This window comes from Bolinopsis microptera, chromosome 12 (assembly GCF_026151205.1).
Source record: "Bolinopsis microptera isolate Bmic1 chromosome 12, MBARI_Bmic_1.0, whole genome shotgun sequence".
Taxonomy (NCBI): domain Eukaryota; kingdom Metazoa; phylum Ctenophora; class Tentaculata; order Lobata; family Bolinopsidae; genus Bolinopsis; species Bolinopsis microptera.
In genome coordinates, this window is record NC_087083.1 from 3,970,608 (window position 1) to 3,984,810 (window position 14,203).

Here is a 14,203-nt window from a genome sequence, read left to right on the forward strand (position 1 = left end):
TGACCAAATATGGGCGTATGGTTTTTGGCGGCATGTTAAGGTGATTTGAATTGGGCTCAAATATACAATATGGGCGCGGCTGTACCGCAGCCAACGGTGGGCGGTTGTAGTCCGGGACTCCCGCAAAAGTTTGGTCATAGGTCTAATTTGTTTGTTGCTCAACCGCTATGTCATTGTCATTTGTCAGAATCAAGTTTCACAAGATGCAAAACTTCACTGTTCAGGCTGAACAAAATTTTAACATGGTTTTTAAGGCACCACAATATGGCGATTTTGGGCTTTTTACCGAATTTCTTACAACAGTGCTGGCGCGTATTTTGCGCAAATTTCTTAAAAACCTCCACATTACTATGTCTATATTCCATAAAAAAGTAAACACTTCAATAAATTTCCACATATATATACAATATAGTGTCAATCAAGTCTACTACCATTATTTCTTTCGCTCCTCGTGATCTCTCAGCTGCGTCAGCCTCCTCGTATCTCCTCTTATCTTTTCGTCATCGTTCACGGTCCTTTCATACTCCCCGTCTCTCCATCGTCACATGGTTGACAATACCCAACCATAGAAGTTGCTGTGTATTACCGGATACTGGGCAGCTGTTCGCAATGAGATTATGTTTTCTCTCAGTTCCACGTACAACTCTTTTGATGTGGAACTGCAACTACCAATATGACCATACAACACCGTCACCACCAGGCTATATATTATATACTTCATGCTATAAAAAACTGATAATCAGTTCCTTCAGGCGATGACTTAACATGTTGAGTAATATAACACCGCAGCTTGATCTAATGAAATGTCACGTTACTCGTCACGTTACCTAACCTGCTATCCAGAGCACTCTCTGGCGGGTCATGTGAAGCGCACGTGACTCATAGTAATATCATGTTCGTACACGAATAATATTAATCTACACTCATAGAGAGACTCGTGAATCGTGTTCGCTCTGACCCATTTCTTTTTCTTGAGACCTAGTAAGCTTGCACTAAACCCAGCCTGATTTGTTAACTTGTTTTAATTGACGAGTGTTTGTCAGCAAAACATTTACAGCTTCTTGGCAGGTACGTGGAAGATTTATAGTAAAGAGGTTTTACCAAGTTATGAAACTCATTTACATTTTGGCATAGTTTTAATCATCAACTAACTACATATTATAATTAATACCAAAGCGGATTTCAAGCTACAAATAAATAAACCTAAAGAAGGTCATCATAACTTCAGATATAAATATTTCAATTTTTGAGTACAGTTCATGGTTATTGAATGTAAATGATTTCAGTGACTAAATTGTACGAAACTTTAACAGACGATTCTGAGAAGAAAACTATTTCCAAACTCCTAACTGTAACCAGAACGTTTATCTTGTGAAGACCCAAGGAGATCAGGTTTGTGAATGTTTTATAATTATAGTGTTCAGAGTCAGACAACTCAATTTTTTTTCTTCATATTTGGCTCTTGATTAGTTAATTTGTAATTAATTGATTGTTTTTTGAGGGAAATTTTATTTTGTGTCATTTAAGAATACGACAGCCAGCCGCTCCCATTAAATCGCTCGCCCAACCGGCAAAAAACCGTTTTAGCCACGTGACAGGCTAGTAAAACACGAATTCAATTGTTTAGGGCTCGGGTTAGGGTTGTGGTTAGGGTTATGGATAGCTTCGGGCCGGGTTATACCGGTGACCGACAACTAGGAACCTCTCATTTCGGCCTCCCACAGGTATCACATCACATGGCCCAATCAGTGACGTATCATTTGTGATGTGATCCATATTATAACCATCCTAACAGCCGGACAACCAAGAACCTGGGTAGGGTTCACATGTCAGTTTAGTAAGTAGCTGTGTATTATGAAGTATATTAAGAAGTGTTTGAGCTCTCGGTATGTGTTCACATTACGGACGTGAGCCGGGTCCCAACGATGTGAGCCGGGTCCGAAAGGGGCTGAAAGGTTCCTAGTTGTCCGTCAGCCGGTTATACTTATGGTTAGGGTTAGGATGAAGGTTTATATAAAAACCGTTTTGTTCTGATGCAAAACCATAAAAACAAAGTCACGTGATAATTTTTGGGCGAGCGAATTATTAAGAGCCACAGCCAGCACGCCGTTTTAAAGCGATGCCGATAAGATTAAAAAACTCACGTGGAGTTTATCAGATTTCAGTGAACAGAAGTACGGTACCGTAGAGGATCATAAGGACTTATTCAAGAAACTAATTCCTAACTTTAGTCAATCTTGTGAAGACTGACATATCCTACCCTAGATTATCAGGTTTGTGAACATTATAGTGTTCATACAATTTTTAATTTTCCTTCGCAAAGTATTATTAATCAGCAATCTCAATAATAATCTCAGAATGTATGTTATATGTCTGTCTGTGTGTCTGTCTGTGAGTGAGCGTGTAATTTCCGAGCGGCTTAATTAAGAAAACGGTAAGAGTCATGTGACTGTTTTTTTCGGTATAGTTTAGACAAAACTTTGACGAGTGACGAAGCCTATAAGCCTTATAATACTTTTGCATTTCAACTGCGATAATGTGGTCCCGGCCGTAGGGCCGTTACACTAATTGCGACTCAATTACGGTACTGCTAATTTTATATCATTGTAAACTACTAATTATGTATAAGAAAATGACATGGAGAATTTCAGGATTCACTTAGACAGAAAGAGAGGATCAAAACAATCTAGTCAATTTAAACAATCTATCAACACCAGGTACCATATTTTAAAATGCTTCTCTAAACCCGGCCTGATTTTTTGACCTCTTTAAATTGACGCATGTTTGTCGGCGAAACATTTTAAATTTATTGGTACATGGAAGATTTATGAATAAAAGGTTTTGCCAAGTAAGGATAGTGATACCTTAATAGGCTTAAGAACGAAAAATTTAGTCGACCATGAATAATTAGTCAAAATTTTGACTAAAATTGTTGTAAACCAAATAATATATCTATTTCAATCTTTGAAGCTTTGTGAGTACAGTTGGTTAATTATTGCACATGATTTCAGTGACTGAATTTTACGAAAATTTAAAAACGGTTCTGAGAGGAAAACTATTTCCTAAATCCTAACTGCAATCTATCTTCTGAAGACTGATCTTACCTACTCCAGGTTTTTAGCTATATGAATGTTTGGCAGTATTCAGACAACTCAATCTTCTTTCCATATACATACGGGACACGGGTTCTTGATTAGTTAATTGATTGGTTGATTAATTTAAGGTATATTTTAGTTAGTGTCATTTTAGAATACGACAGCCAGCACGTCATTTTAAAGCGATAAGATTAAGAGACTCTCGTGAAGTATATCAGATTTCAGTGGACAGAAGTAAAGGTTCAAAACAACTTGTTCAAGCAACTACTTCCTACCTGTAGTCAATCTTGTGAAGACTCTACCCTAGGCCCATTTTATCAAGTTTGTAAATGTTTTAGTGTTCAGACTACGCAATCTTTTAGCACAATTATACCCTAAATTTCAGTAAACCAATTGCGATTCAATTACGGTACAGCTTATTTAAAATTATTGTAAACTACAGCAGTACCGCTGTCATAAATATTCCACTTAAAAAGTATAAGAAAATAACATGGAGAATTTCAGGATTCAGTACACAGAAAGAGAGGATCAAACCAACTCAGACAATCTAAGCAGTCTCTCACCACCAGGTACCAAATTAAAATACTTATTAATGTGATTTTTATAATTAGGGGGAATACACCAAAAGTTTATTGACCATAGCATATGGCGCACCGTTTCCTCACCAATACATTTTTTTGAGGATTCCCGTTTTTTTAATCGAGCATTTCCTGGTCAAAGTGCATTTTCGGAAAAGCACAATTTGTTTCATGGAGAGACAATAAATTAATCATTTCATGTGGTATTGAGCTGAAATTTTGAACGAAGTTTATTTATATCTTGTTCAAGATGCGTGTAAACAAAAAGTGGTAATTTTACTTTTCAGGCTTGTTTTGACCAAAAAATCCGTCAAGGAATTTTTTTTATTATTTTTTTTAATTTTTTTAATGAGAGGCTGGGCCAAGATAGCCCACGAGAGGATAGCATTGAGATGCTCTGCCTACCTCTGGGGTGTGGCAACCTTGGGGAAGGTTGCCGGTGAAATCAGAGTGATTGGTGGAGGATGGTGTAAGCTGTTATATGAGTCAAAAAGATACGCTTAAATGCCAGCTGGGTTTGGAAAAGTAAAACGAGACGAGACAGCATATGAGATAATACTTTAAGTCCCCCGGTCTGATCCAGTTCTTCCGGCACAATTAAGCGTTTGGTGCGGTTTGTGAAATTGACAATTGTGGTGATGTGTTGGTTGTCGAATATGTCATTGACAGAGAGGTAGTAGTCCTGGAAATATTGACCTCTAATTTGGGCAATAGACGGACACTGTCCAAGGAAGTGTGAGACAGTTTCCTCTCCGTCGCCGCACATAGGACAAGCACTGGTGTTTGATTTGCAAATGGTGTGAAGGTGTTTGTTTAAGCCGCAGTGACCCGTGATGAGGTGAACTGCAGTTCTGTAATCTTGTCTGTTTTTGCTGAGTGTAGTGTTGAGGTTTTTGATGATTTTGGCATGCTTGTGGCCGAGTGTCAGTTTGGTGTGTCTGGGACCGTCAGTTAACCAAGTTTCCTGATTCAGTCTGTTGACTTTGTTGTCGATTTGACGCTTGATGTAGGATTGTGGAATTGGACACTTCAAAGTGGTTTCACTGATTATACCAAGCTTGGCCAGCTCATCTGCTTTTTCGTTCCCCCACAATCCGATGTGTGCTGCAATCCATCGTATCTCTAGCGTGTTGTTGGATCCGAGTGCATTAAGAGAGTCGTAACAGTCTCTTGTAGTTCTACTCCGCGTTGAAAGCGCAGAGATAGCTTGTATAGATGAGAGACTGTCAGACCATATGATGATATGTGTGTTGGTATAGGTAGAGAGAAATTTGCAAGCTTCAATGATGGCGGTGAGCTCTGTTTGGTAAACAGTGCAATAATCAGGGAGCTTGAATGATCTTTCTTCAAGGGTGGTGTTATTGTTGTCAGTTGTGATGATATAGCCAGCCCCGCATCCTGAGTCTGTGAGTGACCCGTCAGTGTAGCAGGTGATCGTTTCACTGGTAATGTTGTCAATAGTGTTTTGAAGTGAATTTCTATATTCAGTGTTATCGGCTCCAGGAGTTGTGACGGTGAAGTGCCGTCCCAGCATCATGGTTGGTGTTGTTAGGTCTCTCGTTGCTCTAGGTGGAATAATGAGATCTGCCATGAATTGTTTGTTGATAGTGGTATGATTTTTGATAGTTCCCTTCCTGAAGGCGATAGTTTCAAGAGTGAGGCTGCCATAAGCTTGTAGCCTGGCCGCACCCTTTGCTGCTTCGCCTTGCAGGAACAGTATGATGTCAGAAGTGTCGGTGAGGTGATTCAATGCGATAAAAGGTGTGCTTGGCATGGCACCAGACATCATTCTGAGTGCCAATGCCTGAACACGTTTGAGTTTCTTCGCGTTATAGTCCGTTTGAGTGGCCCTGATCCATATACTACAGCAGTAGGATAGGATTGGACGGATGACAGCAGTGTACATCCATTTGCATGTTTTGGGGCTCATACCCCATGTGGGGCCGACAGCTCTTCGACATTGCATGAGGGATGCCGTGGCTTTTTTGGTGGTGTTGATGATATGTTCATTGAAGTTGAGTTTGCTGTCCAAGGTCACTCCTAGAAATTTAGCAGACTTGGACAGACCTATAATGTTGTTGCCAACTGTTATAGGTCTTAGAATCCACTTACTATTCCAGGTAAACATGACTATCTGAGTTTTAAGGGCACTAATAGATAGCTCTTTGGTTCTGCACCAATTTTCAATCGTTTTAATAGTTTTGCATGTTCGGTCCCAGATGATGTCTAAATCATCCCCTTCCGCTAGAGACAACAGATCATCCACAAAGGCTTGCAGGTAACCCGGGATGTCTTTTGCGGTAAAGGAAAGGAGATCGTCGACTACCAGGTTCCAGAGAAAAGGAGAGAGAATGCCTCCTTGGGGGCAACCTCGCCTGATCCGTACCCTTCTCGACTTACCCTTATGATTTAGTGTGATGAATCGATTGGTTACCATGTTGATGATCCACTGTGCAGTAGCCAAGTCCACTTTCGTAGCCTTGACTGCTTCAGAGATAGCCTTGAACGAGATTGAACATCGGATTGTTTTGTTGCTAGACATGAAATTCATGTTCTCTGAATTCTGGCGCAGTTTTTGATGCCCTCAAAAATGTGTTTTAAATTCAACTGTAAAGTTGATCTTTTGCACCTCAAAGCCAAACAACAAATTTAGGCATATTTTTCGTTTTAAATATTTACAGATTTTTCTAAAATTTCGATAGGAATCTGCAACTAGCACATTTATACATAAGTTATGAATAAAAAACACCCTAAAATGCTTTCTTTTAAAGTTATGGGAGAAAATATGATTTTATCAGAACTTCCTATGAGGTCATTTGGGCTGGACAGTTTTGGTGTATGCCCTCTTAAGGTGGACAATAACAAATATTTTTTGAGCCAATGATAGATATGAATGCAAAATTTCAAAAGTCAGTTATACACATACGTTGGGTCTTATAAAGTTATAACATAGCTATGTTTTATAAATGATATACTGTAATGGCGCGAAACAGATTTAAAATGATAAAGGTATCAAACAATTTTTTTATTTCGTTAGCAAAATTAATTCCTTTAACTTGGGTTATCATATGCTTGCTACGACACCATAATTGAGCTGCTCTGTACGATTCCCATGGTGCGGATCTAGCGTCAACCTAATCACCTGATTCTGCATAATGATCAATAAGCTCTTGATTCATATCATTCATCTGAGTAGCAGCCAGTAGGACAGGAGCTCCCATATTTTCAGGAAAAGTGTCCTGAAGTTTTTCAAACTCATTACAGTACAATTCGACTCAATCCAATCATTCAAAATATCTAAAAACCGCAAAAATGAACGTTCATTCGAAAAAATGTATAACATTGTTGTTATTTTATTTGATGTATTCCTCGAATGAGTGATAATACACAAAGAGAATTATATCTGGATTGTGCTAATTAATTAACATAGTATGTAATTATTCGAGCACACCTGGCTTTTTTTACATAACTTAACTACTGCTTTATAGGGCAAGAAAGAAAGACGCCACTTGCACTGAAACCAACCTCGGACACACTATTCTATTTCAAGGTAATAAACGACCACTTTAAATAAATGGTACTAGTCATTTTGGAAGTTGACTGAAATTCAATAATTAGGTACTACGAGAGCTGTGTGATATATAATCAAAATATTAAGTATTAATCCTTGATTCTTTGATTTTTTTAATCTGCATTACTCCAGTAGCAGGGAGGGGTTGAGTGTGCACTTCACTGCATAGATATTTGTTGATACTGAATCGGGTTAAATAGGTCATCTGTAACCCAAATCACTGAACGGCACATGTTGTGTTGCTAGTCCCAATCCTGTGGGGAAACGCCCATATTTCACATTAGGCGCATATATGGGAAATTTGTATCTCAGCTTCTGAAGGTCTTAGAGACTCAAAATTTGGCTTAAAATGACTGTAATGCACATGCTTATATTGGCACTATAAAAGTACATATAAAGATCAAGGCCCAAAATGCTTTCTTTTGGAAAAAATCCAGAAAAACTGATTTTCACTGTACTGGGGCGAGAGTGAAAAAAATCTACTAATTGAAATCGAGTATGCACTTTGGTGTCTACAACTTTCCGAATTTAGCTTTCATTTTAGACTTCACGTCTCCCGAAATAAAACTGCGAACAAAGTGAAACAAGGAACTAAGTAAACTGTAAAAAACTTTGTTCGCAGTTTTATTTTGGGAGACGTGAAGTCTAAAATGAAAGCTAAATTCGTCTCAAACTCACGCTCAGCCTTAAGATCTATTTACAACTTTTCTAGAAACCAGGTTCTTTGTAAGGTCATTCTGGATAAGAATTGATAAGGTACGCAATTTCCATCAGTAGTTCCAAGTCTTCCAACCCTAGGGGGGAAATTTTTAAATTACCCTCAGGCGCAAATATATGACTTTTGTATCTCGGCTTCTGAACGTTGTAGGGGCCTCTCTTTTACCTCAAACTAACTGCAAAGGCCACATTCATATAATATAAGCTATAAAGCAACATAGGGTATATAGTGCTTAGTTTTGGATATATTCATTAAAACTGCTTTAACTTTCGCGTTCGTGCATTCTAAAATAGTAGCATCAAACATGTACTTAATTTTGGTATCCTGGACTAAAAAGTTTATTTGCAGCACAGCAAAATTTTCAGCATGAACACATTCAGATAATATTTATGGAGCAACACAAATCAGTTTCAGAAGCTCCAGCTATCTTATATTATCCCCAAATTTATACATCTAAACATCTCTCTGGTTACTTCAAACTACTTCAATCCCCAAATTTGTACATCTAACCATCTCTCTGGTTGCTTCCATTTCGTTAAGCCAAGGCTCGACCGATACCGCTTTTTCGGCCGGGACTTGGAAAAAGTGCAGGGACCGAGATTAAGACCGGGATTAAGACCGGGACCGGGGACGGGGTTTAGGATCGGGATTAAGCCGGGATTCCGGTCTCACCACAAGTTGGGCTCTCTCCAGTACTGTTTGGCTATTATGGCTAATCAACTCCAATCCAACCTCATGTAGTAGAATCTACTTCTAGTTGGCTCTTAGTCTTTCTAGCAACCTCTGGATGCTCCTTTCTGCTCTTTCTAGCTTCCACCAACACCTAATAAGTGCTGTCCAGCTACCACTAGCACCTGCAAATTCTAGCCCCCTTTCCAGCAACCTCAGACTAACTCTGTTCAGCTACCACTAGCACCTGCAAATTCTAGCCCTATCCAGCAACCTCAGACTAACTCCTACTCTGTTCGGCTACCACCAGCACCTGCAAATTCTAGCACTATCCAGCAAACTCAGACTAACTCCTGCTCTATCCAGCTAACACTAGCAAATAGCAATCGGTACCCACAAATTTTAGCTTCTAGCTACTTCAGTAGTTTTAACTTTCGTGCATCCTAAAATAATAATATCAAACAGCATCACCAGCACATGTTCAGCTATCACCAGCACCTGCAAATTCTAGCACTATCCAGCAACCTCCGACTAACTCCTACTCTGTTCAGCTATCACCAGCACCTGCAAATTCTAGCACTATCCAGCAAACTCAGACTAACTCCTGGTCTATCCAGCTAACATTAGCAAATAGCAATCGGTACCCACAAATTTTAGCTTCGTCTACCTACTTCAGGATACCTCCAGGCTCCAGCTAGAATTCGAGGGTGCTTGTGCTATCTGGATATAGCATAAGGTAGTCTGAGTTTGCTGGATAGTGCTAGAATTTGCTGTTTGATGTGCTGGTGATAGCTTAACAGAGTAGGAGTTAGTCTTAGGTTGCTGGATAGTGCTAGAATTTGCAGGTGCTGGTGGTAGCTGAACAGCAATTAGTGGGTGTTGCATTGATGGAAGCAAGATAGAGCAGGAAGTAGCATTCAGAGGTTGCTGGAAATAGCAGGTTTCCTCTTCCTCAATGAGCTGGAAATTGTTGAATGCAGTTGAGGCAGCCGGAAAGGACCAAAATAAATTGTCGCTGGTGGTGCTATAAAAGGCAAGAGGTAGCTTAAGCTAAGTTTTCTAGAAACAGAAAAAAGTTGGAGGGGCCTTGGCTTGGTGGTAGCTAAATATAGGTAGCCGAAGTAGGTGAAAAGAGCTGGAATTGGTGGTTTCTGCCCACTGGTGGTACCTATTATATAGAGCATCAAGCAGCATTCAGAGGTTGCTAGAAAGAGCTAGAATTATAACGTGCTGGTGGTAGCTGGGTAGAATTGGCATGGCATGAAGGTAGCAGAATTTAAGGTAGCTAGAAGTATATTATACTCCAAGAGGTGGGATTGTAGTTGACTAGCCATAATAGCCAAACAGTACTGGAGAGAGCCCAACTTGTGGTAGCTGTAACGAGATAGTTATAACCCGATTCGGCGATTCAGTATAAAATACTCTATGCAGTGAAGTACACACTCAACCCATCACTGCTACTAAAGTATATATATTACCGCTTATGATTTCATTTCAGATATATTAACTAATCAACAATGAATAAATATTTGGAAAATGGCAAACAAATATTCGAAGAATACTGCTCAACGGCTGGAAACCAGCCCACGATGCTTCCAAGAACACCAGAACAAACCTACGTAGATAGATATCCAGACGAGAATCAACCTGGTTCCAGCTTTACAGACGACAAACGACATCAGTCAGACTACGAGACTGAAGTCAAAATGTATAGGGCTTTAGAATTAGGATTAGACGGAAAATTTATTGTTCTTCACAGTTTTTGGTACACACACGATCAGTATTGTCTGTGTGCAGGTAAAAGTCATGTTAGGGACAAAAAGAAGTGTAACAAGTGCAAGAATCCGTTTAATAAGGAGGGTGAGTGCGACTTCATTATTATTTGTCCGGACAGTTTTATCATTATCGAGGTAAAGAACATGGAGAATATTAATGGAGAGTGTACGACTAGAAAATTGGAGGCATTGATTGGTACGTACAGGAAGTCAGCAGAACAGAGAAAAAAGGTAGTGGAACTGATCAGATTTATTGACAAGGACGCAACTATTCTTCAATTCACAGCGTACCCTAATTTTAGTAAGCAGTTTAAAGAACAGTTTCAATTTAGTGAAAAAACAGAACTCCGGTTAAGTGATGATGAATTGTCGACTATCATTTTTCAAGAGGACTTGTCTGATAGTCACAACAAATTTAAACAAAACTATTTTTTTCGTTTATTAAGCTGCTTTTCTCGCTGCTGCAATAAAGCCACTGATACAGATGAGAATTTATCTACTTTTAATGCTTGGTGGGCAGACAATGTAACTCAGGCCATACCATCTGTTGGAAGAGCTTCTGAAGAAACAGTATCAAATACGGAAATACCAATATCTGGATACAATCAAGATTATCATGAGAAAGCAAGGAACATTTTGTTAGCCATATGGGCCACAGAGAGAAACAAATGTGATCAATCTAAGTGCAGTTTAGGACGTTGTATTATGGATGTCAACAAGCAACTTAAGGAAGGACACATAACTTTCGAGCCTAAGAAAGGTAAAAAACGTGACAAAATCCCGGGGTTGTAAAAGCTCCTGATGTCATAAGCAAATACGTTGGGGTTCTCAATTTAACCACACAACAAAATAGTGTGTTTAATTCAAGTGAGAATATGTTGTGGATCAATGGACCCGCAGGGGCGGGAAAAACTGTCATATTGTGTGGTAAGATAATACAACTTATACAATCTGATAGTGACAATAAAGTAGTTGTATTTAAGTTTACTGGAGAAGGGAACAATTCACAGCATTATCAAGATGCATTGGATAAAGCTAGTATAGCATATGAACTGATAAGCACTTGTGATAATGAACACACTCCCGCACAACTAGCTGATCTGATTACAGAGAGTTCGTGTAGTGTTATTATTGTGGATATAACAGGTTATCCAAAAACCACACAGTTAACAGATAGACTTAGTTTATTGAGTGGTTATCATTTGTTTGTTGATGATATACAGACAATAATTAGATATGATATCACAGCTGAAATGTGGAGTGCACTGGTTAACAAGTTATTAGAATTATCAGCAGATAAGAATGTGTGGATAGCATGTGATTATGTTCAGGGTTGGGCGATATTAAACACAGGTGTCATTTCAATCGTAGCTAATGTTTTAACTGATATATTAGCACCTCATCAGAGTACTAATTTATCTATGAACTTGAGAAATACGTCTGATTTATCGAATATTTTATCTGTAATTAGAGATGAATTCGTTAAATTATGTTCTCTTAAATCAGATATTTTGAAATTAGTTTTACCTACACAATTACCAGGACACTTTATACACGGTACATTACCTGTCATACATGTGTTTAATGATTTCAATGTTACTAGTATTATGCATGTATTTAATAATGAATTAGATAGATTATGTACTGCTGTGCATGGATTAAAGCATTCTGATATAGGTATAGTTACTGAAGTCACTAGTAGTGTATTGTCACAAGTTAAGGACAGTGTTGATAGGAGATGTGATAACACTGATAGTAAGATTGCTGTGTGTCACAGTGAGGATAGTTATTCTGCTCAGTGGCCAGCTGTAATAGTACTGCACACAGTGGGGTGGTACAGGGAGGAGGACCTGACTAACCTTTACTTAATGTTATCCAGACTTTACTTAGCGTTATCCAGAGCACGTGTTTACTGCTCTGTTTTTATATTCCCATTTAGGGAGGGTAGAACATTAGACGATTCACCTCATATGTTACGTTTGTTAGATAAACTGAGTAGCTTTGCTCGTATTATACGGCATTAAATTTAATATTACTGTGTAATAACGTTGGTGGGTGACTAGTTCTATTTTTTCCTTTTCACCCTTTTGAAAAAAGGCAATAGTGAAAGGTTACGAATGGAGGTTTTTGCAGAAAAACGTGGATTTTGGAGAACGAGATAGGTGGGTTTAAATATGTGGTGTGTCCTTCCGTTCGTTACCATGCAACGAAAAAGTTGCGCGCGCGCGAGGATTGCTTGCGGAGATGTGATATATAGATAGCCTTTGATCTATGAATGCGCAGCGCGACTGTGTTTTAATGTATTATATGATGCATGTAATGTATAATATTACTATTAGGTAATACGCCCAATTTGTACGTGGCACGCGTAGTGTATTGATGTGTACACGAGTATAGTTTACCTTTGCTGATAATTTCTTGAATTACAGATACAAGTTAAGTTCTACGGCAATTGAACTGAATTTCAAGTGTTTCCCGTATTTGATGCATAATTTATCAATATTATTATCATGAAGATTGAAGTGAGCTGATTGGAGCTTATACTTAAATTTATAGTAAATGTGAAATGGAAATCTAGCGTCCGCCAAAACGAAACAACGGGCGCAATTCTTGTTCTGAAACATGTATACACAAGCCTTTAATGCTTGAACTAATTGACGATTGTTGAAATTTTGACCCAGCCGGGGTTTCGAACTCGCAACCTCCGGGCTAAAGGGCCAAGACTAACCAATTGTACTAACCAATTGTGCCACTGAGGTGACATTTGTACAAATATATTAGGCTAGTAATTATGATTTGCAGATAATTTCACCCATTAACTATTACTATTATTACTATTATTTAATTGTGTTTCCTTTCTGATTTATTGCTAAATATTACAGTGTTTTGTATCGAAATGTTTTATACAATAATATGAATGGGCCAGAATAGACAAAGTGATTATATTCGTCATTCGTGGTTTGGAAACAACTAAAATTACCCCAAATAATGAAGACTGTCAAAATATTAAAAACGGGACTAATCTGCTTAATGATATCTTATTGGCTATCAGTATCAGTATTTAAATTCACTCATAATAGCAGAAATAGTATCTAGTCTACTTTTTTTACTAAGTACACTTACAGAACATAAAACTAGATTTTGAGAATAACAAAACATTTGTCCGGAGAAACTAGCCATCCTCGAAACCGATAACAGATAAGATCTATTCATAATTATGCACTTAAAATAAAGGATAAGATCGTAGTTCAACGTTGCGCATAACTGGAACTGATCAAAGAAAGGAAACAGAGTAAAACTCTGAACGTAAGCAAACAGGAGCGGCAACTAAATTTTCAGTATATATGCGCGCGATTTTCCTATAATAAGAACTGCACGCGCGCATCTCATCACGTTGCACGTGCTTAAAATTTCCTAATAACCTGCCATGACGCGCACTGCACACTGAGTTGGACTCGGTCGACAGTCGAATATTTGGACCAATAATTTTACGATTATCACCCGTTAAATCAAAATCCAAAGACGCGGGTATTTATAACTATAAGTTAATATTGTAAATGAAAGTTGAGACTTTGCTAATGGTGCGTCCTCAAATAATGTATCATAATTACCAATCTATCAAGTGTGAAGTGTATAATAGTAATATTATATTATGTATTATTTTAATTGTTAAAAGTTGCAATTCGGTACTTAAATTGCAGTTAGTAGAAAAGTTTCACAAGCGTGCTAAACCACTCCTTAGTCGATCTTCGAGATTGTCCTTATAAAAGTAAAAGGCCCCCCCGACAGACGACAGT

General features: G+C 38.4%; 1 long non-coding RNA gene across 1 annotated transcript; it reads left to right on the forward strand.

Annotated features, from left to right (window-relative positions):
- The first annotated feature begins 2,025 nt into the window (after nt 1-2,025).
- Nucleotides 2,026-13,497, forward strand: LOC134824332 (uncharacterized). Its single transcript, XR_010161391.1, has 7 exons — nt 2,026-2,273; nt 2,652-2,717; nt 3,012-3,113; nt 3,250-3,416; nt 3,600-3,664; nt 7,162-7,223; nt 10,130-13,497. It is a non-coding gene; the product is annotated as an uncharacterized LOC134824332 (long non-coding RNA).
- Nucleotides 13,498-14,203: the final 706 nt, after the last annotated feature.